Source organism: Ammospiza caudacuta, chromosome 6 (assembly GCF_027887145.1).
Source record: "Ammospiza caudacuta isolate bAmmCau1 chromosome 6, bAmmCau1.pri, whole genome shotgun sequence".
NCBI lineage: Eukaryota > Metazoa > Chordata > Aves > Passeriformes > Passerellidae > Ammospiza > Ammospiza caudacuta.
This window is the reverse complement of record NC_080598.1, coordinates 39540027-39565614: the sequence shown is the minus strand read 5'-3', so window position 1 is coordinate 39565614 and position 25588 is coordinate 39540027. Positions and strand designations below refer to the sequence as shown.

The following is a 25588-nucleotide window of genomic DNA, read 5'->3' as shown; positions in this document are numbered from 1 at the left end:
AGCTTCCAGCAACCAGAGTCAAACAAAACCAAAGACCTGAATGCATGTAACTAACACTTACAGCAATAATGAGGATGACTCTTTTTATGAGCATCATAAAAAGCAGTAACCAAACAATCACAACTGACTAATGAACTGATCTGGGGTCTTGGGAGAAAGATTTCTGTAATAAATACTGGAACTACAACACTACATTGTAATGTTAATTAGGTGCATAACGGTAGGCAAAGCACTTCTCCGATTCATTTCAATAGTACAAAGGGAACAGATCCCCATGGCTTTGCTTAGGCACAGCATAATTTGAAAAATGGGAGCAATTCTGTAAGTATGATTAACCGAATGAACTACCATTTGTTTTGGACAAGATATGGGCAAGGAAACTAAAGAGCTTAGGCTACACAGGAGTGCTTAAAAAACAGCCGATGTATGCTTAACTAATATTTACAGATACGAGTTTTGAAAATTTGTTGGAGGCAGGCAATGAAATACAGCATGTAAAACTAATTTGGGCTGTACTTGTAAGGTGCTTTTAGGGAAATAAAGCAATCTAGCAATATAAGGGCTTTTAATCTATGATTGGCAAATAATTTTGAACCCGTTTAAAAGTTGAAAAGTAAATAGAAATTTTGTGATAATTGAATGTTCTGTCATGATGCATGCAGTCTGAAGCTAGAGCACTGCTTTGTGATATGAGAAAAGTTGCACTTTGTGTGAACCTTTTGTAAATCCCTTTTATCTCTTCAGTGCTTGCAAAACTGCAAAGAAATCATTAAAAAAAAAAGAGGAAAACTACATTCCTGCTCACATTTCCACGTTGAATACAAAATTCACCCTTGGAAATTTCAATAAGCAATGCAGGGTAAACTGCAACCAGTTGTAAATTTCACTCACATGAAGAATTTTTCAAGACAACATCTCCTGATTGGCTGTTGAAGCAAAACATCATGCAAGACATGAAGATAAACCTCCTGCCAGTATTAAGTTCATCTTTTACAGTATGCTTTTAAAGTCTAATTTTAAAGATACTAAAGTGCCTTAAAAAAATTCTTACTTCTGTTTGGTTTTTTTTTTAATATCACTAGCGAATCTATATTTCTCTTATATTTTGCAGAAGTTCTGTCTCCCCTTCCCAAAAGACATTCAAAGAAAATACAGCTTGAGGTATTTACCCATCTGGAAAACTTCATGTCCAAAGTTACTCTTTCATCAAGGTGTTACACACCACTTTACACTGATATATAGGAAAAAAAGTCACCTGCATATAAATCTAAATGCATTTGTATCTTTATGTGACCTTCCAGACACAAAGAAACAGGTCTCACTCAGCACAACATCCTTTTCTACTAGATAGATTGTATTTTTACCTGAATGAGCACAGTTTACAAAGCTCCAATAGTTTCCACATCCTAACTATTTTGCTGTGACCTACTTATTCCTATTCTTCACAGTCAGAAAATAGCCACTGGATGAAGGAAAGTTAAATAGCCATTATATTAAATTTTGCAAACCTGCCAGGTAAATGGGGGGAGGGGGTGAAAGGGAAGAAATACAGAAGAAAAGGAAGAATCTCAAAACAAAGCACATGAGCCCCTTGAGGTTGAGCATCAGACTCAATTAGGTTAATAGAGTTTCACTGATTTGCTCCAGTTGCAAAACTGGTTCAAGTGTGCGTTCAGAGATGCAAGAGACAGATTGTACCTTGCTCCTAGCTGAGCCTTGGTTCCAGCTGTACCTTGTTCCTGGCTGAATATATAGTGAAGAACATGCCTCACACTCCTGTCACTCGAATGCTTCTGGATACTTCTCCCAGTACAGTGGTGAATCACCCTGATCAAATGTCTTAGCCCTGGTGTTCTTTTAAGCCTTCCAATCCTAACACAATATTCACATATCTTTGCTTCTCAATTCTGTCTCACATCTCTAGCTCAAATCTAATTCTGCACACAGTCACCTTCAGTGGTTTCTCAGCACTTGGCTCTTTGGAGGAGTCAGAGGGCATTGCTCTGGGTGGTATCCAGCCTGCAGTTTGAACATTATGAAATTACAGCATATTTTAAGCACAGAAAAAGCATCCTAGACTGTCACCATGGTACATGTAGCTATCAAACAGCATTAGAACCATAGATATGCAGTCAGCATTTTCACCACTTTGGTTTCTAGACTAGTGCAAGTTGTACACAAGTATCTCTGATTGAAGTGCTGGTGGCTGGTCTACATCAATGTTCCTATGAGAGCAAGGCAAACAGTAAGAGTGAAATAAATAAAGACTGAAATAAAGAACATGTCTGGTGCCCCTAAAATAAGTTTTTACTCCAAGTTAATTATGGTTTTCACAAATCTTCTCTCTAAGTGATCTGCTAGCCAATAAAAACACCCAGATCCAAGCCCTAGGTAAGTTTGAGAGAGATTTGACCTCAGTCTACTTCAGTACAGGTTAAGGATTCAGGAGTTGACAGTCCTCCAGTGCATTCACTGAGGCTTCGCTCCAGCTTAGCTACATTCTCCTGTTTCCTCTTTCTCTGCTTCTTTATTAGAAATGCCTTGGCTTTTTTTTTACATCCTGGTCTACCCATATTTCTACATACAAGGCATTTCAGCTGAGAGGATTGACCTGGCAAGTCTTCCTTCTGACATGCTGCCCACCAGCAGAAAGAAAAAAAATACATGAAGATTCTGGACAACTTCACAAAGTGACTAACAGTAGGGCTCTTGACTTTGGAGCGGCGTTCAGATGCAGCAGTTCCACCCAAGAATTTCAAGCAACAGCAGATAGTTTTCAGAGGATGCTTATTTGAGCACATTTAAAAAAAAAATTGTGTTAAATGCACATGGAAAATCTATGGCTTATAAATTCAAAGGAACTCACTAAGAAGAGTTTGACCCTTTCCCTTTCTCACTGGCTACATTTAGAAGAGAAAGTAGTGGAATAATAGGAGCTCTAAGAACAAGTGAAGGCAAAATGTGGGGTTGGTGTCCACATCCACTCTGCTGACAGATCTTTGGCTCAGAGTTTTTTAAGTAAACAGTGACAGAGAGAAAAATCAATTATTATAGCAAGGGAAAAAACAGGTAGGAGTGATATTACAACAAAGCAAATCTTGCCTCTGTAATAATCTCATTTTGCTGTTGACATTAAACCTTGAAGAACCATGGTTTTCCACTCTTACATCCAAGATATTCAAGAGAGACAGGGACCAAAGTAAGTGTAGAAACAGCAGATTATTCTTTTTGGCAGAACCAAGTGCAGCAATTAATACAAGCTAAGCAGAATGTACAAATAAAGGCACACTTGTCTAGATATGATTTCACTATGAGCACTTGCTGACATCAAGACCAGTACTGAGTAATTTTAAGAAAAAATTAATACATTAAGGCCTCTATCATCTATGCCACTATTCAAATAAAAAAATTTTCAAATCTTCTGGTATTGCAGGTCTGAAAACCCACCAAATGTTGACAGGACATGACAGAAAGATTCACCTGCACTTATTTTATGCTTTTGATACTCACAAGACTTCTTAGAACTTAAAATGTGTATTAGTCATCACAAAATGCAGAACATTCCAAATGAAATGCCCAAAAAGCCTCTTTCAGCCTGGATCTCAAAAAATATGACACTCTGCGCACATTATAGTGCAATTTCTGTCTCATTTATTGGTAGGATCCCTTATAGCTACTGTCAGGACAGTGCCCTGCATCTGGATTAATTATTCCTAATTTCTGTTTATCACACCTTGTCCTGTCCTGTGGTTAAACTAGTTGGAGCAGTTTCTGAGCAGAGAATCTAAGCCTATACCTCAAGTAAATAAAAAGCTAGCATTTCCTCTATTCTGGGACTCAGTAACATCAAGGGGAAAAAATTTCTTTTCCACCTTCAGACAGAATAATAAAATACTGTTACACTGCTTTCACAAAACCCTGCTCCAGTTAAAACAAGGTATGTCCACAGGAGTGAGTGTGTGTCAGCAAAAGGAACAAGAAACCCTGAAGAAAAGAGAAGTGGTTGGAGGCAAGCTGCTGCAGGAGCTACAGAGTCAAACCAGCTTCTAGACCAGCACAGCAGCCAGGGCCTGCCTGCAGCTGAGCAGGTGCTGCAGGAGGCTGCAGCAGACTGCACTGCCCATTTTTTCCCTGAGGAGAGGGGGGAAAGGCAGTGCTGGTAACAGCTGAGCAAACTGCAAGCCAGGGAAATGCTGAAGCAGCTGCTGGACAGCAAACAGGCCCCAGCAGAAAGTACCCATCACAATGAAATAGAAATGCATGTACAGAGTTACTGTATTGTATTCTGCTTCCAACTCACTTCCTGCCTTAATTAGAATTAATATTTTAAAGTCCTAAGAGAAATCCGCCTTACACACGGCTGCTCTTGCAGTAATAAGGATTAAATCAATCCTTTCTTCCTTCAGCTCCCCACTGGGAGCAAACATATGGCTTCTGAGAGGGTTTGACCCATTTGCCATCTGCTAGTGACCAAACTAGAGGTAGGGAAATGCAGCATCAGCACCCATCTATGACAAGATGGAAGGAGACCTCCTGAAATTAAGGTGAACAGATTGATCAAGCAAAGATTTTGAAATAAAGGAAAGCTTTTTAGTATACCAGAACTCATTAATAAGTACAGCTATACATTTGTATGAGTGCATTAGGGCTTCATAAAAATTTATGAGTAATGCTATGATAATGCAAATTCTTCCATAGCAAACATTCAGCTGAAGTTATTAGTCAGTCTTCAAGACCCCTTTCATCATTATTTTAGTTGCTTGTAGACACTGCACATAGATAATTCTGAGGTGGACACTGTTGGTCATCCCTACCATACAGCAGGATGCAGCGAGGGGCTTCTCAAACTTGTAAATTTGATAACTCCAAAAGTAGCCATATTTCACTAATAATAATTCAAGTTGATAAATATATTTATTGTATTTATTTATGTTTTATATAAATGTATTTATTGATTATCTTTATTTTAGTGGAGCAATCCACTATTAGTGGATTGCAGCCTTTCTGTTTCAGTGGCTGGAGTTCTCTGCATCAATGTGCTATATGCTACAAAGCAAGCAAGTTGATTTTATTGTTGTCTCAGGATTTCTATATTCTGAGACAACAAATTGTTGTCAAACAAAAATATCTCTATTTCTCAGTGCACTTCATTATGGAATTGCCAGCAGCAGACTTGTGCCAGGACTCTCATCCCAGGATAAAAGAGATTTAATATCTGCACTACAGTTTTTTGGAGCTGTGAAGCATTATTCCTCATATGCTTATAGTCACTCACTTCCATCTTTTAAAAATATGCTGAAATACAGAGCAGATTTTTATTTCAGTATAGATGTATCAAGCAACAACCAGCCAAAGGTTGGGTATAGGCCTTTTCAGGTTTGCCATCATACCAGCTTTGAAGGAATCCAACACTGCATTTGTACAGTTTAGGAACAAATTACTGCAAGTCCCTTCCTGCTGATCCTTTTCTCCAAATTCTCTAAAGAACTTCACCCTTCATAAAACTTTCATAAAAAACAATGTACCTAAATTTGTATTAGTCCCCCTAACAGTAACATACGTTATCAAGTGCTAGATGACTCACAGATTTAGACTGCTAACTCAATTACCCACTGCTTTTCATTCTAGACAACATTCTCGTTTATGTTGTTCCTGTCTTTGTTCATTCAACAGTATCCATCACTTCTTAATTTAAGGAATTTTAAAAAGAGCAATGAAAGGTAAGAGTTGCGAAAATGAAAATAAAGTTTTTAGCTCTAACTTAACTTCCAGTCATTCAAAAATTATGTCTGCTACTTTGATTTTAGGAGAATGGAAGCTCAGTGTCTGATCAAAGCTTCGAGAGCTCACAAATTTAGAAACACATTCTTAGGCTTGTTATCCAGCACAGTGTTTCCTAAGGTAATTAGCTTCACTGATTTAAGAAAGTTGTGGTGTTACAGGCAGTAGATAGCAGACACCAAACTGTTACAGTGTTTTCTAGTATTTAATTTTTCATTTGGGTCATGTCAGAAAAACCACAAGAATGTATTCCCATAGTGCTTCACAATTTCAAACTGCAGAGCAAAGTAGGACAAAACGTCCCAAAAATTCACATCACAAATTGTTTTGAGGCCCAGGCAAGCACTTAGGCTAAGCCACATATTAGCCACAGGAATGTTTCTTTTGCCTTCTGAAAAGCCTGAAGAGCTTGACAAGACCAAATAACTCCAAAAGACCGATATATTTTCCTACACATTAAAGCTGCCACCTTCAAACCTACCTATTTTTAGCTGCAATTCAATTTCTCACTTAGATTTTAACTGTGTTGTTATATACAATACATTTTTCTTTATGAAACTGTCAATGAAAGAGACTGCAATGGCTGTCATATTTAATATGAACCTTAGGCTTACTATTAAAATGTCATTTATTTTTATATCCAAAAATTTTTATTCTGACAACTTCATAATTCTAGAACTACATACAACTCTGAATTAATGTGATTAAGGAGATTTTTTTCTGAAAGATTAGAAACTTGCAAGAGGTTTTAAACACATGGCCAGTGTTACACTTTTTTTTTTTTATGTTTATATCCCTTAATCCATTCCTTTCAAACTTGTCATAATTTTTAGTCATTAACAGCACTGATAAGAGATTTCTCTCATCAATATCAGAAACTGTGCCTTTAATTGCAAATTCTCTTATTGTTTAAAATTTATTTGTAAATTTTTAACTAAAATCAGCTTACTGAGAAACAAGACTTAAGCAATTAGGGTTATATTAGCTTTGCACCTACATTTCTCAGAATAAAGTAGTTCACATTTTAGAACATTTCTAAAAGATTTTTTAAATTTGGAAAAAGGAAAAGCTCTACCATAAATTACTCTAAATAAAAATCTAAATTATGGGAACCAAAGTGGCTTTTCAGTCTTGTTCCAGGATTTTTTTTTTTTTTTTTTTTTTTTTTTTTTTTTTTTTTTTTTTTTTTTTTACCTGGGAAGCCATAAAGAATTTTAAATTCTGGCCCATATCACTGTATTGAAAAAATTTCCTGGGTCTCACTCTGGTCTATGGATAGATAGTTCTGCTTGCCAACTATGGTACCAAGTCCTTCTGAATACTTTTAAAATCCTGAGGAATCTTCAAACTCCTGAAGAAAATGCACTATTTCCCAGAGAAAGGAAAATCATTTGCCTATTAAGTTTGTCTAGCAAATTGGTTAAAAAATGAATGTCTAACCTATGTGTTCCAGCTGTAAAAGAATATGAAATTGTGGCTCTCATTTAGTTTCACACAGAGGAAAATAGAACTTATAGCAGAATTTTAAGTCCTTCAGTGTTATTTTAAAGATAGCGTTTTACTATGTTTGGATTTATTAAGGAGACCATAATTCCGTATTGTAATCTAATAGTCATGGGGGAAGAAAGTAAAAGTCAGCAGTAATTAAATTGAGCTACATGCTAGAGGGATATAGTTATTATTTTCAGAAAGTAACACATCTACTGGTATTGTCTGTTCTTTTGCAGAGGCAAGCAGCCTATTCTTTGAAGTATCTGAACTATTAAATGTAAAGTCCATAAAAATACTTTGTTTACAAACACAGAGTTCTTTTTAAAATCACAGCACATAAGATTTTTTAATGTGGACTGATGCTAAAGTATATACAGGACAGATCTATTGTTTGTGACAGATGTTCTAAAAGAACATGAATTTTAATTAAATTCTTCTCTATTTACTTGAATTATGTTTTATTCATCTATGATAAAGCATTGACACTCAGACAAAATTAATGGTGAGGTAAACAGATGCACTAAGGCTTCATTAGTTAATTGGCTGAACACCTCCATAATGTTTAGTGGATGATCCTTCATTTTCAAAGGGTTCATGTAACATTCCTGACCCCAAAATATCTGTCTAAACAAATAAAAGGGCTACTAAGAGTGAATTACAGATATAGAACTAGCACCAAACACAACCAAGATTTCAACACTCTGAGCTTGTAAGCCTAATAAATTTAATATTTTTGATTATTATGTTATAATATAAATCTGGATAACACTGGGCACAGGTATAAATGTGGGGAGGAGTGGCTGGAGATGAGCCCTGCAGAAAGGGCTGGTGTTGCTGGTTGGCAATGGCTCAGGGTGAGCCAGCAGTGCGTGCTCAGGCAGCTCAGGGGGAAACCTATCCTGGGGTGCATCCAACCCATCTCCAGCCAGCCAAAAGGGGACATTTCCCCTCTGCACTCAGAGCTGAGGCCTCACCTCGAGTGCTGTGGGCAGGTCTGTGTCCCGCAGTTAGCAAGTGAAGGTCCTTGAATGCATCCAGAGGGGAGCACTAAAGCTGGGAAAGGGCTAGAAGGAATTTCTTATGAAGAGCAGCTCAGGACTTTGGGCTTGTCTAGTTTGAAGAAAAGGAGGCTTAGAGACAACATCTCATTGATCTCTACAGCTTCCAAAGAGGGAAGGTGGGGTAGGAGGTGTTGAGCTCTTCTCCCTGGCATTCAGTGACAGGACAGGTGGTTCAAATGAATGGCTCTTTGATGGTTCAAAGATGGCCAGGGTCCAGACCTGGCATTAAGAAGCATTTATTCACTGAGAGGATGGTGAAACACTGGAACAGCCCTCTTAGCTGTTGGTGTTTGATGCCACAAGCCTGTCAGTGTTTAAGAGGCATTTGGACAACATGCTGGTTGGCCCCAAAGCAGTCAGACAATTGGGCAAGATAATCATTGCAGGTTCTTGACAACTGAACTGTTTTATTCTACATTATTAAATATCAACAAGCAGAAAGGTTGATAAATTGTCTTTTGTTATTCCTGATGTTTCAGACAAGAGAAAGGTAACTTTTTTAATCTCTAAAAATCAATAATGTCTCATTTTTAGACAAAAACTGCTCATATTTTAAAAAATGCAGCTGATATTTCAGAAAGTTCATTCCTTATTTAGCAGCTCATTACATTACACTATTTCCTTCTTTTCACCCAGAAAATAAGTTTAGTTTATGGTTTCAATGTGTTTCTCTTCTAACCTCTAAAACACAGAGGGAGACAATATCTTTCTGGGCAGCATTTATACACAAAATTTTTCCTAATTACAGAACACCCTGTCAGTTTAGTTTGTCAATGACTGGCTTCCTCAACATCATCAAAAACCATGGTGGAACTATGATTGCCTCTTTTGACATATAACTGTGTATTAAGAACTTACTCATTAACTGCAAGCTTATTACCAAGAGGGTAAGGATACAGGCCTAAAAAGCTTTGTAATGGGATATACAGCATTTCACTGTTAAGCCATTCATCCACATCTGGTCTAGCTTAGCAGTGACCTAAAATCATTACCGCATGAAAGCCCCTTCCAAAGTTATGCAAAAGGAACCATTTAGTCCAGTTTTTAAACTGAGGACATATCCACATCACAAAGGACCCATTAAAATGTCTTGCAGAGTCTCCAAGGATTTAAAAAATGAGCTTGCTTAGCTGAAGTTAAATTTATTATTACTGTGGTCTTAAATTGCTGCTGATTCATTTTCTGCATGCTCTAACCATACAGAATAAAGCCAGTAGATATATTTTTTGCATATTGTACTTTTTAACTCTTTAACCTTATTCCAAATATGATTAGAAATAGTGCATCATACCCATTAAATGGCCACAGAGGAGTTTGCAATGTTCACATTACTTTGACAGGAGCTGAATAGGAGCCGAGGCCCATGGGGCTGTCAAGCAGCAGTTCTGGCCTGTTTATTTCAGCTGTTACCTTATTCTCCCTTGGTTTCTTGTAGCCAGAAACCCAATATTTCCTCCTCTTCTACCTGGGGTAGCTCTGTCCAAAGCCTTGTTTCCTGCTCTGTGCCCCTTCTCTGAGGCTTATGCAGGCTCTGACTCTCAGCAGCCAGACTGTTCCCACCTTCCCATGGAGCTGGAAGCCCTGATTCCACAAACGCACCCTGGGCACAATTCTTTTCTTCCTCACAAGTCCCTTCCCTGACTGCCTAAGCATCCTAAAAAGATACTGAGTCTCTTGTTTAGCACTCCCCATATATTTCTAGCAGCAAAGATCACTTTCCAAAAAACAAAAAGCTTGTAATACATCATGTAGGAGGTCACAGCACAAATCTTTAACACCCTCTCACATCCCTGCCATGTTCCTGGGAGGTGACTTTGCAGGCCCATTCACAGACTCTCAGTGCATTTGGGGTGGGGAGAAGATACCCGGGACTTTTTTGTGCATCTCTGCATGACTTCACATACAAGTCTGACAGTGTAGATAACAACAAGCATAGAAGTATAACACTAATACCAAAATGGATCATATTGCTGTGTTTGGTTTATTTGTTTCTAGGAGCTACAAAAAAACCCTTGGTAGTTATCATAACTACTGCTGACCTCTCCAAAATCAGGTGGAATTACAGCAGCAGATGGAGTTGTGATTTTGGATCCTAACGTTCTTACTGCCTGTGTACTCCATCACTGTTATCCCTGCTTTGTCATTAAATAGGACTTAATTCGCTAGGGCTATCATAAATAATTCCCGTAAATTCACATTTTAAGTTCAGCACCATGCTTTAGTCCCAAAAATTCACTGTGCAAAACTTTGTTTCCTATACATCAAGAACCTTCTATTTTCAGATTCAGTACTAGGATTTTTTTTTTACATTTCAAATAAGAACAAAACAAAAATCAATGAAATGCTAAGACATTATCAACCATTATAGCCCACTCCACATAAAAATTAGTAAATTTTTCAATCTTACTTTAAAGCCGTGGATACCTTACTTGGCCTTATAGAAAATAAATTCACTTCTTTAACACTTTTGATGCATTCCTGAAGATTTTAGCTACTTTACCCTTTTAAAGCCATATTTTAGAAATTGAAGCCAGGATAAAATTTGAGAAGAATGTTTTATCATCTCTCAAGAAGGCAAAATACTCATGTCACCTTCTTGAAAAATTAGTTAAAACCTACCTGCATAGCATTACTGGTACTCAGATCATAATCAGCTTTCCAGTACACAAAAATCACTTTTGTGCTTCACAGTACTCTAATAGCAACCGGAACTTCACAGGCAAAACTAATAACATATTCATTTTTTGGCAGGAAATTGAGGAGCAAGATTATTTCCAAATCTTTACAGTCCCACAACCCTTTATCAAACCTTTCAATCTCAAATGAGGCACATACATTTCTAATGTTTTTACTTCTTCCAAGAATTCAGCTTGGCTTTGTTCAACTTCATGACACTTTCCTTGGGGAAATCACAGAATCAGGGGAAAAAAGAAAACAAAAAACCCCTACACAACATGGGAAGATATTGGGCCTGAAGCTTTGTAATGACCCTGGTAAGCCTTGAATAAGATCTACAGATTTATATTTCCATTAGAAGTGAAACATGAGAAGTCAGCAGGAGTTGAGTTAGCTCTGTACCAAGAACTGAGCAGCACCTGAGGCAAGATTCATTGGCATGCCTGTAATAGGTGCAGCAGAGAAATAACTGTGAGAGGAGTAAGTGCTAAGGTAGCTTCAAGAATAACCTAACACTGATATTTTGGAGCAGCTCCAAAATATAATTTATCAGCATGCAATATCATCAGTGGTAAGGAATCCCACTCACTGCTGCTGTGCTGCAGATCCTGCTCCTCCCATGCTCTGCACAGCTCCCAAGGGAAGTCTGACAGCCTTCCTCCTCATCACTGCTGCAGGAATTATCTCACTGGGAGCCATTAAAGTACCATTATGCCTTGTTAGCTCCCTCACTCTTCTTTTAAAATCAAAAAGAACACTCAGAAGCTTGGATTTTAGTGGGGGTGGGGGGAGTGTTAATCAAGTTTTCCATACTGTGTGCTAGATTTGTTACTTGGAGTCAACATCCCTGGTGAACACCCATCTGTGTCAAGGCAATGATAGATATCAGTCTCCTTTCCTACCTTGTACATTTACTCCTATAATCTCTTTAAAGAACAATGTTTTTCCTCACATTGAAAAAGGATATAATTGGTATTGCATTACCACCCAAAAAGTCTAATACTCTGACTGATAACATTATCAGACTTTTCAGACTCTCAAGATGATGGAGTTGCTAATTGATCCATAACTTTTTTTTTATCAAATGGCTGGTGATCTGCCCTACATTTACATCTTTATCAGGTTTCTAACAGGTCACTGCACAGAATTTTGGGTTTTATCACATTACCTTTTTCATCCCATTTGAATCTCACTTTGGTTCTGTGATGTCTTGGAAGATCTTAGAAGAAGAAAGAAAGCTACCTTCTGCTTGTGGCCCAGCTGGCAGTTATGAGCTATCAATCAGTAAAGGAGGACTTAAATAGAGTCTTATGTCACAGATTTTCTTCTCCTCACTTTCAGTAAAATTATTTGAAAGGCTGGAACACATCACTGTGCATCCTGGCCCAGGAGATAACCACATCTGAGTATTCACTACATCCACCATTTTTCTCATAAAGGGATTTATTCTACCCAAAGATTCTTTTCTCAGCTGCCTGCAGGGAGAAGTCAAATGCTGGACTTTCTTCCACTGGGCTGTCAGGATGTGTTATTCTGCTGATCAAGGATCTTCAAGTACCCAACACTAATCAGTCCAAGACAGGCTAATTATAATCCCTGAGGCCGCCTCCAGTCTAGGAAAATATTGCTAAAAAAAAAAACCTATGAGCCTTGCCAAGCTGGCATTTTTCCTAGCTCCAAGTGGTATCAAATTTCACTTTCAGACTGTATAATTTTCAGGCTGGATCTAGCTGGGGGAAATATCATTTCACAGGCTGAAGGTTTGTTCAGGTTCTCTATAACCTCTGCTTTCCCTGTGGTTCTCCCATACCAATGAAAGCACCTGACAAATATAAAAAAATGTTATTTTATCTTCATACTTTTGCTTAAGTAATGGATGTCCATAGTCTGAATTTATTAAGGGCTAGTTAAAACCACGTAGATTAAAAGGATCCATCAACAATTAACAGCCAGTAAAAACACAGGGAAATGCACAATTCAATTTCTAAACCATTCAATAAAGTTCAATAAAACATGCTGTTGGAGTTCACATGTCTAGCAGTAGTTTTAGGGGCTGGGTTTAGCAGACTAGCTTGTTTAATTTACATACTAAATACATCCCTAGATTTAATTTTTAAAAATTCAAAATATGAATATAGGAATCAGAGTTACATGTCAGTATACAGGACTAAGACAAAACTGAAGTGGATTTTAAATTATATTGCGAGTCAGAAAATAATGGAGATTATTTTGAGGTCTACTTTTACTCTTTATCAGTCATAAAGTGCCTTTCTTGCTATGTTCCTCTTCCCTGAGCTGTTGGCACATTAATTGAAAATATTCACCCTTAGCTAACTTGACACAGCTATTCTGGTTTAAAAAATGAATATTTATTAGACTGGAAAGAGCAATATCTCCACAACCCAGGGGACTGCCTAATTCAGAGCAGATGTTGGTCCCATCATGTATCTTATATCTCATTTTAATGCATATCCTTCTGTCAATAGCTGGTTTGGTTTGTGTGCTCTCTGAACAAAACCTAGGCAATAAAGTTTCGTGAAGATCAACAACTGGTGTTTTGATGTGTCTGCAATAATTGAAAAGACAGCATCTTGTAGAATAATTCTTATCAATCTCTAATTTTGGAAAGGAACCCTTGGAGATCACGCAAAAGCAGGCAGGTCCCCCTTTCACAAAAACCAGTAATTTCTTTTTAAGTAGAATGGCATGCACATGTTGCATCCAGCTTCACAGAGGTGCTGCCTCTCTGTCTGTATGGAAATCACTTTGACTCAGCCAGTACAGATATTTGCCTGGTCATTTTAAACTTCATTGTAGAATTCAGCTGACATTTTCAATTCAGCAGACTCAACACAGCTGAGCATACACTACTTAAAAATGTAAATTTGTGCTGCCAAAACCACTGAGTTTTTGATATATTTTGTAAATGTTCTGCTGTGCAATCTTTTACCTAAGACCAAAAATCCCCAAAGCTACTTTCCTTGCTTTAGGGTTAACATGGCATTTTCCAGCACCCACATCTCTTCCATTCAGGCCTGTTCCCTTGCACCATTCTCTCTGGTGTGTGCCCCTTGCCTGTATGTGTGTCTCTGTGTGTAAAGTTAAACTGGCAGTGGTGTCACCTGGCACAAACACACAGTGGTTTGCAAAGGGAATCACTGACATTATGTCCATTCCACAGGGATGATCAAGGGGCACAGGTACAGAGCCAATATGAAAGGGGCACATTCAGTATCAGAGCCAGAAGCAGTTTCCAGTCTCCTTGGTTCAAGTGTCACAGGCCACTCACTACCTTTCTTATAGCTTATCACTTCTCTGACCAGCTTTTATTATCTATCCTATTACACTAACATTTAAACCCAGGAGTTTCTTGTACTAGTTTCAGTACATTTTCATGACAAGCACAGGAGGTGGAATACCTAAGCTCTTTTCTCAAACTATTTAAGTACCAGTGTTTTGTAGAATTCACCATTCAAGCCCTCAAGGTGCTGGCAAACAATTCTCTGTATTGCCTAACAAGAACAGGGACAAGAGACATCTGAGGGAGATTAATCTCTCTGGATGAAAGTGACTTTATAAATTACAGCAAAGAAAAGGGATCAAGTAGGTGGGACCAGCAAATAAAACTGAACTTCCAATCCAATTCAAAGTGACCTAACAAAGCAGAGCAGAAAGAATAATTTAGAAGTTTTCAGTGTAATTCACAGAAATACAAAATCAAGCCTCTACATTTATTTAAAAGTTTTCTTCAAAAAGCTACTGCATTGCATACAGGTGCAAAGCACTTCAGGGGTTAAAATTCTTTTCTTCTGAAAGAGTTAGCACCATTATTGCTGATACACTGTTTTTACATCATGCACAGAGTATATTTAGATTCCACCTTCTACAGATACAATAAAACCCAAAATCCCCTAATTATTTTCAAAGGTTATCTGTGCATATTAACATGAAAAAACTTCTTGCTGCTGTTAATGACCGAGTAAGATACTAGGATGAAATTTTGAGAAGGAATAAGACTAGATGGCATATTAGGGATCTATAGAATAGACTCTGCAGATTTTAATAGCTGACCCTTAAAATGGCAACTTGCATATCTGCTGTGTCATTGCCTTAGCAACAGAGTAGACATGCTGAAATGTGACAGATAGCAGCCTGTTCTAGCTGAAGCTATGAGCTTGAAGGGGAGGGGTTTTTAGCGATCTAAATCTGATTTATTATTCTAAAAAAATGACATGTTTTAGGAGACTAGCAGTGAAGCTTAAAGTACAGGAAGGACATACACTAGCTAGTACAGCCTTGGCCAGGGAATCAGCCTCTTCAGCAGGAAAAGATAAACATGATCTAACACACTTGAAAACTGTAAGTACCGTGGAGTAGCTTCATGCAACAGCTTTGAAAGATGTCCTTATTTGAAAACATTCTCAATAGACTATAGTTATTCCATCAATAGCACTCAGCTCTGAAGTACAGCTTTTCAGGACAAAAATTAAGCATCAAGAAAAGTTTTTCATTAGATTTTTTCAACATTAACTAGTATTTTGTTTAAGTTTCTTTAAGGCTCATTTTGCAATATCAGCTGAACAACAATTTTATACAGCCCTCAAACTTGATAATATCAGCCTCTTTTCTTTTTGGTTTATGTTCATTGTACATGTTCTATCTGCCTCTCAAATAAAGACCCTTCAAAACCATATATATAGATATAAAAATGTAATACAATTGACTGTTCAACAGCATTTCTTGGTGAACTCAGTTACCAACATCTAATGTTGTACTATGTAATGCAAAAAAGGCATCTGTCCTTTCTGTCCTTACTTCCCAATTTTCTACCTCATGAGCATAACATTTCAGTTGGTAGGTACATTGTTGGTTTTTTTTTCCTGTTATGCAGACATGTTTTGTTGTATCAAATATCTTGGCAGAGAATATTCCGTCACAGCAATCTGTTAAACAAAGGAGGAGCACTTGCCCAGCCAATAAAGGAAATGCTAGTCTAAAACTTTCAAAATAAATGTGGGATTTTGTTGTGCTGTGTTTTTTTTTAACCAAGGAGTGCACAGAACTCTTTCCTTTTTGTTGTATATTATGTTGCATAAAGGTGCAGCTTTTTTTTTATTTTAATCAATACACTCAGTTTCTCTAAAACACTATGATAAGCAGATACTCCTCTTTTGAAAACTAGAATGTTCCATGCTTCTTGTGTTAATTTGCAGCCTAGTTTATAGCAGGTAACAAACATTTTTTGCCTTAAATCCCTTGGAAGTTCATGATGGATCTCCACTAAATGCTCAGCTTTATCCAATAAAACCATGACCATTAAAAAACAACCAACCAAGAAAAAAGTCAGAAGCACAAACAGGAAAATACAAAGACAGGCAGATAAAAGAGAAATTTTTTTTAAGTTCTACACAAGCAACAGGAAAAACAGCTTTTTCTCCCAGGTCTGCCAGAGGGTTTCCAAGAAACTTGTGCACATTACTTAACTCTTATAAGGAAATATTTAAGAAAAGCAAGGGAAAAAAATTATTCACCTCAAGTTAAGCTGAAAATCAAGGCAAACAAGTCAGAAAAGACTTGCCTGTTTCTCAGGCAAATCATTACAACCCCTAGCACTGTAAGAGTTCTATCCAAGCTCCAGTAGAGAGATCTGAATTTTATTGATTTAAAACGTAGTAATAACCCTGGAGTCCCACAGAAACTGTCCAGAAGAAAGGCAAGATTTTTCCAAAGTGTTTAAATAAGAAAAGAATGACAACTTTGTAGAAGAGAGCAATTACAGTTATACAATTCAGAAACAGCAAGCTGGAAGGAGAAAGTAAGACAAAAGAAGTCAATAAATGATGGAATTGAGAGGAGCTGAAAACAAATACAAGTCTAAGATAACCTGCAAGGAGGACTTATGGAGGACACACAGGATGCATTTTAAGACTGAAGTAGATTCAGCTACAAGCTTTCAGACCAGAGGAAAAATGCTGCAAAAATTACACAGAGAACAAACAAACTTGGATTCAGATACTAGTCTTCTTTATTTTATCCACACGCCCAGCCAGCAAAAAATTGACATTAATATCTGACAGCACATGTCTGCACCCTAATTCTGAAACTGTGACAACATTGGACTAACAAGAGAATCACTACAGGGCAGCTCTTGAAAGACAAAAATCATATACAAAAGTAATAGATATACAGAAAGACTGAAAGCAGAACTAATCACAGCAGCTGGGTGCTTCCTCAGTCCAATGCTGGGAGTTCTTTAGCACAACCTCATGCTAACAAAGCCCATCTTTCTAAGTGTGTCAGCTCCCATAAGACACGGTACCACAGAGGCTGAGAACAGTATTTTATAGAGCTATTTCCTCATTGAATTCACCAGCACTTGAAAGACCTCTTTGCCACAGAGAGAATGCAGAGTCCAGCTAAATGCTTGGCATACTTCGGGCCTCTGAGAAAGCAGCTGGATGTGGGGCAGCAGCAGTGCTGGGGGTCAGTAATTCTGTGCCCGCTGTCCCAAGGATCTTCCCCTTCTCAGAGCCTCTCTACAGAGCAGTGAGTCTTCCAGAGCCAGCTGCTGGCCCTCAGTGCTCTTAGCAGTTCCAGAAGCCACTGGGCTGGCCAAGGCAGGGAAATGTCGATGCAATTTACAGTGCTCATTCTCCACCCTTAACTTTGAGGCTGATACTCTCCTCAGGACACAAAGATTATCCCTCAGGCTGCAGGACATGCTATATATTTACAAGCTATCTCCATTTTTAGGCACCTTAGAAGACATTCTTGACACAGCTGAGGGAAAATCCCTCCTTGCCCGCCACCAGGACTGAACACTGGACAAGCAGGAGGCAGCAGCATTTTGGCCGAGTCTGCCAGGGCAAGCCTGCATCTGACACATGCCATGAGAACTGAGAGTTCACACAGAGCATTCCTGGCTTGAAACATCCTTTCTGAAAATGCCAGACATTGTCAAGCACATTGAGCTGAATATTTTGACCTTGGAGGGATGAAAAGCTGAGTCAGCCTTGCTGGGATTCATAGCACTCAGGAGTGCAGATATTTGAAACCTATCTTTCATGCACCAAACAGGAAGGGAAGAGCTATCTGGATTGTTTTTTAATTTATTCCCTCTTTTCCTCAGAAGCAAAGCTTTTCTGAAGGCTTGTTAAAAATAAGAGAAATTTTGCTTCAGGAAAGTACATTTTGATACTCAAAGAGATTTCTGTGGTGACCCTTCTGACATTATATATGCATATAAATATGAACATATCACACTAGTTGAAGGATTTATATTCCACAATTTTAGCAGGTTTTTTAATGGATATGAAGTTAGAGAAAGGTACTTTTAATTTTAAACCTACAAACAATATAAAATATAAGACTGGATATGAGGAGGACAATACTCCACAGGTCTTTGTCCAGGAGCACAGGTCAAACAGGATACATGCCTGTGCAGCAAGCAAGGTACAGGCAGCCTTTAAACACTGACTAAACAGAAAATGACTACAGTAACAGCTTGTTAGGGTTAGAAACACAGCTGAGGCCTGCCTTGCCCTCTGCCAAAATCTGAGAGCCTGAGAAGCCCAAGATGGGAGCTGCCTTTGCAGGAAAACTCTGGATCATGACTGTGATATCAGATATGATGTCCATGCATTGCCACTTTCAACCACTTACGTCCTGTTCCCTCACTAATCTGGTCTCCTTTTGGCTCTCCATCCAGCTCAGCTTTTGCATTGATTCCTTCCTCCTGTGGCAGGAAAGACTTGGCCCAGTCTGGGTAACTCATTATAGAGGCAACATTTGCAACTGTCATTAAAGTAGATTCTAGCTGCAGAAAAGGAGTGTTTGTTTTTATAGAAGAGGAGAAGCAAAAGTCATCTTTACCCTGTCCAGTCCACAGAAATATTAGTATTCAGACAAATTAGTTGCAAGATGATTTCTTGATGTCATCTTCTCATTCATGTATTATTAATTTTATCCCAGTAACACCAGTATATCATCTCATTACAAAATGTAAAGAAATTTCAGTATAGAACATGGGCCATATTTACAATACAAAATATAAATATAATATTTCAAGAGAGAAACATGATATCTTTTAATACACTTTTTTTTTTTCTTTTTAAAGCAACTCCAGAACTTCAGACATTCTGCCCCTCCCTGAAGCTATGAGTACTCGGCAGAGACCGGGGGGGGAAGTCAAGCCCAGAATTTTGTCAGTATTTCTTTCATGACACAGCAGTGACTTTAACGGAAGGGTGCAAGTAGACTGGGAGATGGCATGGGAATTTTTCTAATTATTTCCAATTCCTCAATTATTTTGAAGGAAATACTTCACCAGTATTTTGGAAATGCCATCAATTCTAATCAATGCCTGAGCACTTCTGCTAGAGATCTCCTTTGACTGGACTTTCAAGGGATGAGTTTCTCAACACAGCTTCATTCTGTCAGAGGTGGGAGGCACAGGACATCCACTCACTGTGCTACTGTAATGTGACCCACAAAAGATAAAGCTCAGAGCACTGGGTTCCCTCAACTCTTCTTTAGAGAAGAAAGAAAACTTTCTTCCATTGAGGGCATGCTCTGATCCCCTCTAGGTAGGCTTTGTATTGTTGCATGGTGAAAAAAAACACCCTACCAAGTGTTAAAATTGTACCAACTTCCATTGCTGTGGTCAGGTTTTGTCATCAGCTGCTATAGCTGCTTTGGGAAGAACCAAGCTTCTGTTTCTCTCTGCACTGAGTGCTAAGCAATGTAAGAACCAGTTAATTGATCATATAATAAAACCCTTCAGAGCAAAGTGAAGATTACACAGTAACATCCTTTCAGTTCACTGGTACACACCCATCTCCAACCCCACGTCAGTATGATGCTGCAGACACAGAAGAACTCTGGCCTTCAGAGTAACTGCCCAAATGCAGCCACCTCAGGGAAGAATACATGTATTTACAAAACATATTGCCTTCAGTAATGGTATAAGGCCAGCTGTGAAACAAAGCTGAAAGCAGCACTATTTTCACACTGTCAAATGCTGTCTCACTTGTACCAGTTGTGAATCTGCCCCAACAACAATCAAAATTGTGTGATATCTTTAGTGTTTCTACATTTGGTCATGCTCTCAGGCAATCAGGCTTGCTCTTCATAGTAAGACTCTCTTCATCACTCCATACTATTCCATATCCTCACATACAGATCTCAGTGCAACACTTGGGCCCATACAAAAATTAACAGGAAGCATTCTATAATCAAAGTACTCAGCAGGAGTCAGAATTAGCTAAGATTAACAAGAATCAAGTAGTGCCATCACAGCTCCATCATTAGCAGGTGTTTCCCAGGGCAAACAATGCTGTAGGAAGTGTGAGGAATAGATAGTAACAGGAACTTGTTAAGTGTTTAAAAATCACATTCTTATTAAAAATCACAGTATTCTTATTATTAGGGGGAAAAAAATTCTTCACTGAGGGTTTCATAGTAGGTCATGCCTCCATTAATACCATCAAAAGGTGTTCTTTTTCACCCAGTATGTTTCCCCTAAGTTTTTACATTGATCTGAGAAATTCTAGTTGTAATCAAGTCACTTTAAAAATCTAAGAAAATGCATTTATTATTGTTGATTATACTAAAATCATAATATTTAAAACCAGAAATATCTGACATCCATGTCTCATTGGCTGTTCTTGTATGATCCCTAAAGTTGCACGTTAAGGGCATTGCTCACCAGCTCCCCTCACACCCGATTCTGCCACTAGGCAGACATCAGCCGTCCTGCCCTGCCCCCATCCTCCTGCTAACTCATCCCTTCCGAGTCTGCCTGATGGGAACAGCAAGTGCAGGAGACCACCACTTTCATACTGTAAAAATGTATCACAAATAAATAAAACATAACTCTAATTATGAATTTACAGTCATTTGCTTTGTGTTTTGCAGTGGGGAAAAAACCCCAACAGAGGTACCCAGAGCATGCAGAAAAAAGCAGATATGATTCTGTACAGACTGCCTAATTAAGATATAAGGGCTCTATTCCAGCTTGTGCCAGACAAGACCATCACACACACCCCTACTGAGGAGTAGTCAGATCTCACTACATTTATTATTTTATCAAATAGAAGGGACCAAACCCCACAATAAATTTTGATATCACTACAAAATTACTGATTGCTTTTTTCTTGCTGCACTTTTGAAGTATAAACTACACAGGGAGAAACAGAGCCAGGGACCACTCCCTAATTCCTAGTGGACATATTGATCAATTAAAATGACATGTGTCTGGTCTTTTCTTTTCCTTCTAATAGCAAGCAGCTGAAAGACAATATTTCAAACATGCAAAATCAAACAATAATGTTGTTATATACCATCCAGCAAGATAAACTTGAAGTTAAGCAAAATAAAGCTAGGCTCCAAAAGAAAAACCTTAATACAACATAAACAAATACTGGACATTGTAAAGAACTACTAAATACTGTAGACATTATTTTAACCAGCTTTCTAAATATAAAAGATATGTGTTTTCTTCCCAAGATAGAGGTCAAAACCTTTTTAATTATTGCTATTTTATTCATAGCAAACCCTCTCAGAACGCTTGAATCTTTGGCTACACCTTTTACTGCAGTTGCAGCAGAAAAAAAAAGCTTGTTTTCTTTCCAGTAAAAGATAGTTCTAAAAATTCACTAAATTCATACTATAGCTTTAAAAACAGAGTCAAAGAAAGTGAAAGAGTAGAAGAGCTAAAAGCTACTGTCCTTTCAAAATACTTGGTTATTTTTGACAATTAAATCTATGTTTTGTTTTTTTAAGAATACCAGTAGAAATAGGACAGTACTGAACCATGTTTAAAATCAATACTGTTCCAGTTGCTTGTTCAGCACCGGTTTGCACAGCATTTTCTGTGCTATCATGCCATGGAAGGCCAATGAAAGTAAATAGGTGATATTAATGCTACCGAGAAAAAAATAGGTTCAAAGAGGAGCTAAACATAATAAGAATGCTTAAATGAAGAGACAGGGAAAAGAACAAGCTATGTTTATGGCATTAGAATTGAAAACAGATATTCTTTCCATTTAAGCAAATCAGACAGTAGCCACTTTAATTGGATTGTGAAATTTAAATATACTCTCTCCAAATATTCAGGCTATTATCACAAATGCAAAGGCAAGTCTAAACATTCAGACTGAATGCATTTTCTGTAGGCCTTTGTCTTAGCCTGTCTGCCTGAAAATAATACTTAGGCATGCAGCATCTTCAAAATGATTTTACAAGGCAAAACCCACACACTTACATTAGGAAAACCTTACAAAACAGGAAAAAATAACCCTGCAATTAAGAGCAGCAGAATATTTTGCAACTTACCATGTCCTGTTCAAATCATCCTCTTTTGATGTTTACGGCACATCTGTAAGATGCAATACTAGGAGGTGCCTTGTGTGACCTGCTGCATGATGCTGTGACATCAGTTCAGATGATGCAGCTCATTATGGGAAAGGCTGCTGTTGCTATGGCAACCGAGATGTGATACGAATCCTTACTGCATTTCCAGGGGAGTCCGAGACAATACGGAAGCCCTTTAAAGAAACAGACAAAATGCAAACAGCCTTTTAAAGTATGGTGCCACAGATTTCAGAGCCCATGTTAGTACATGCCTGTTGTTAAGGAATATTTTAAACAAATGATTCCTACGTGGCGATACAGAATTGAGATGTATGAGCTATAAATTATTTCTATATTTAAAACTTAATATCGTATGCACCAATTTAAGAACAAATTTTATAAGTCAAATTTGGTTATCATTTAAGGGAACCTTACTTAAAACAAACAGTCAGTAGCATGATTTTAACACTAAGGCTCTAAAGGCAGTAGTTATTGAACAGTATTTTAAGAAATATATACTTTCACTCTGCCCCACCCTGCTCCTACACCCAATCTGTCACTTACAGAAAAATCTTGTTGCTAGGGGAAAACACTTGATACTTCAAAAGGAGCAGATTTAACACTGTTGAATGAATGACAATGAGTTTAAAAAAAATGTAAAGGGGTTGGCTTTTTATTCAGGAGAGGGTAAAGAAGTTTCTAGCCAACCAAGTAAAAATCTCCTTATCATTTTTCAACTGTAGGACAAACTACACTGCCCTCTGCATGCTGAGTAGCCTGGCTTTCATGTGCCCATCAGACAGAGAGATGAGTGAAGACTCTGAAAGCTGTGGGCAAGCTGCTGCTGTGCCCAGTGGGCCACACTGCTGCCAGCCTCCAGGTAGAGCAGGAAGGCTGGCAGAGCAGAGCCCCTCCCCATAAACCTCGTGAAGGCCTGGGGCTGGAGACTGAGCCTGTAGCCATCATCTCCTGCACCAGGAACCTGCTCACACCCTCTGCTCAGAGTAGCAATGAGAGAAGCAAAGGTTATGTGAACAAGTACTAAAAGGAGCTGCCTGGAAATTAAAATTCACAACTAAAGAACCACCAGCACATATTTGGCTACTTGCCAGTTCTATTTGGATGAGAAAAGTTTCTGGCAAAAACTGTTTTCCCTAGCCATGAAAATCCCTTTCTAGATGGTAGGAAAGAAAGTACACAAAAGGCTGGACCCTATACCCTTGATATGTTGAAACCCAGAGTAACACAAAAGCTCAACTTTAAGTAAGAAGCCCCAGTTCCCCAAAGATGTCCAATAATGTCCAAAGCGTGTGTTACTGTCTAAAACCCTTCAGTCCATTAAACTTCAGCCTGGGAGTAAAAATTTTGATTATTGATTTCAAAAGAAACAATAGGAAGTAATAACAATAATAATATCTCTTATAATAATATCCCAATATCTCTTAGCCACCACTCAACTTAGAAAGAAAAAACTTTGATACCTTTTGATTAATGTGTCACAGCACATGCCACAGTGGAGACAGCCAGAATACACAGAGCATCATCACACTTCAGAGAGCTTCAACCCATACAGAGCAAAACCATCTCACTTCAGAAGGCTGCAAGCATCTGCCCTTCTTGTTCTTCAGCCCAGCCTTTTATACCCCTGATGTTGATGCACTGCACTGTGTGCCTCTGTTCCCTTTGGTGGTTGGTCAGTGCCCCTGGGCACTCCATGGCTCATTGCTGTCAGTGCTGCTCACCTGCTGCTCACAGCTGTGCCCATTGGGGATGAGGCTCAGCCTCAATTACCATAAACTGTGTGCCTACATTAATGAATTAAATAAAGTCTCTCCATAAATCTGGGAAATGTCATAGACTTTCTAATTAGTGCTGGCTTGACTTTGCATGATCTCTTTTTTGACAGTTTCTCTCTTCCAATCCTATGTCATTCTAAACAATAAAATAAAGCTTTCAAACTGACTTACTATCAAATCCAGTCTAGTTATATATAATGAAGAGTTACTCACAAAACAGCTATAGCTCTAGAATTTTGAATGTTTGAAACTTCCTTAGGTGTCTGAGAATGTAATTCACAATTTAGCAGAGGAAAACACGATTGAAACTTCATTTGTGTTAGACTGACATGAAAACTGAGGTATGTCATTTAAGTTAACAAAGTTTATGGTGTGCTGCATGCCATTCTATTCAAATAATGTGAGTACCTGAAGTTCTCCTTAAAGGAAATATTTCTATTTTGTTAATTACTATTTGATATTATTTCCACTACCTTTATTGCTATGGAAATGGAGTTGAAAAGAGGCAGTGAGCTTTTCTTTTTCTTAGGAAAAGGAGGAGATTCAGATCCATCATTAGGGCAAGCCAGGAGTCATAATCTAGTTGATACCAGAGCTCTGCCTCATGCCCATGAGCTTGTCCTTTGTTCCCAAACACTGGGAAGTGGCAGTGGTGGGGTGGGCACATTGGGGAAGCACATGCAGAGCCAGCCCCATCACGGTGGGGTGGCAGTGCCCACCAGACACCCTTTTCCAGGCTCCTGCTCCAGACTCTCCAGAGCTGGCTGCATGTGACCTTCACGTAAACTTCTCTGGCAGGAGTGAAGCAGCAGCATAGCTAACAGGGACACAGAGGAGAATGGAGAGGGAGGAAGGTCAGGAAAGAATAGGGAAAATATCAGGCCATTTTTTACAAAGACTTCTGCCTACTTATTGCTAACTATGGGCTGTATGTGTTTGTTTATTCACACATGCAAATTATATGTAAATTAAGACAAAATTATAATGTTTTTCCTGACTTTTGTATGTTTGCTATTTTTTTAGATATCAGTCTGTTGTTAATTTTTCCCAAAAGTGATTTCTCATGAGCCAAGGCACATGTCAGATTGGGAGCAAGACAGCTACAACAGGAATGTCCCATGCTGAGTGTGAAGTATTTGTTGCACAGGTCTAATGGTACTATAGTGGCTTTACATGGAGGACTGCAACCACAAGATGCTAAAAGGAATTTCTACTTTATGAATACAAAATGTAGCACCCACAAACTTTGCAATCTCCTAATTAAATCTGCAGGTCTAGAGGAAGATAGCTTGACCTAGCTTCTCTGGATCTTTTCTTATTTTTAATAAGGAAAGAAAAAATTAATCTTTTTTACTCACCCAATCCAGGACTGACATATCTTCTAGATTTAAGCTTTTAAATTGCTTCCTATTCCTTACAAATCAGTGGAAG

General features: G+C 38.2%; 1 protein-coding gene across 1 annotated transcript in view; it reads right to left on the bottom strand.

Moving 5' to 3' along the window:
* Positions 1 to 22378, bottom strand: part of AKAP6 (A-kinase anchoring protein 6) — a 256747-nt gene extending 234369 nt beyond the window's left edge. Inside the window, exon 1 of the mRNA XM_058807155.1 lies at positions 22344 to 22378. The gene's annotated coding sequence lies outside the window, so the exon portion shown is untranslated. The remainder of the gene's footprint in view (positions 1 to 22343) is intronic.
* Positions 22379 to 25588: the final 3210 nt, after the last annotated feature.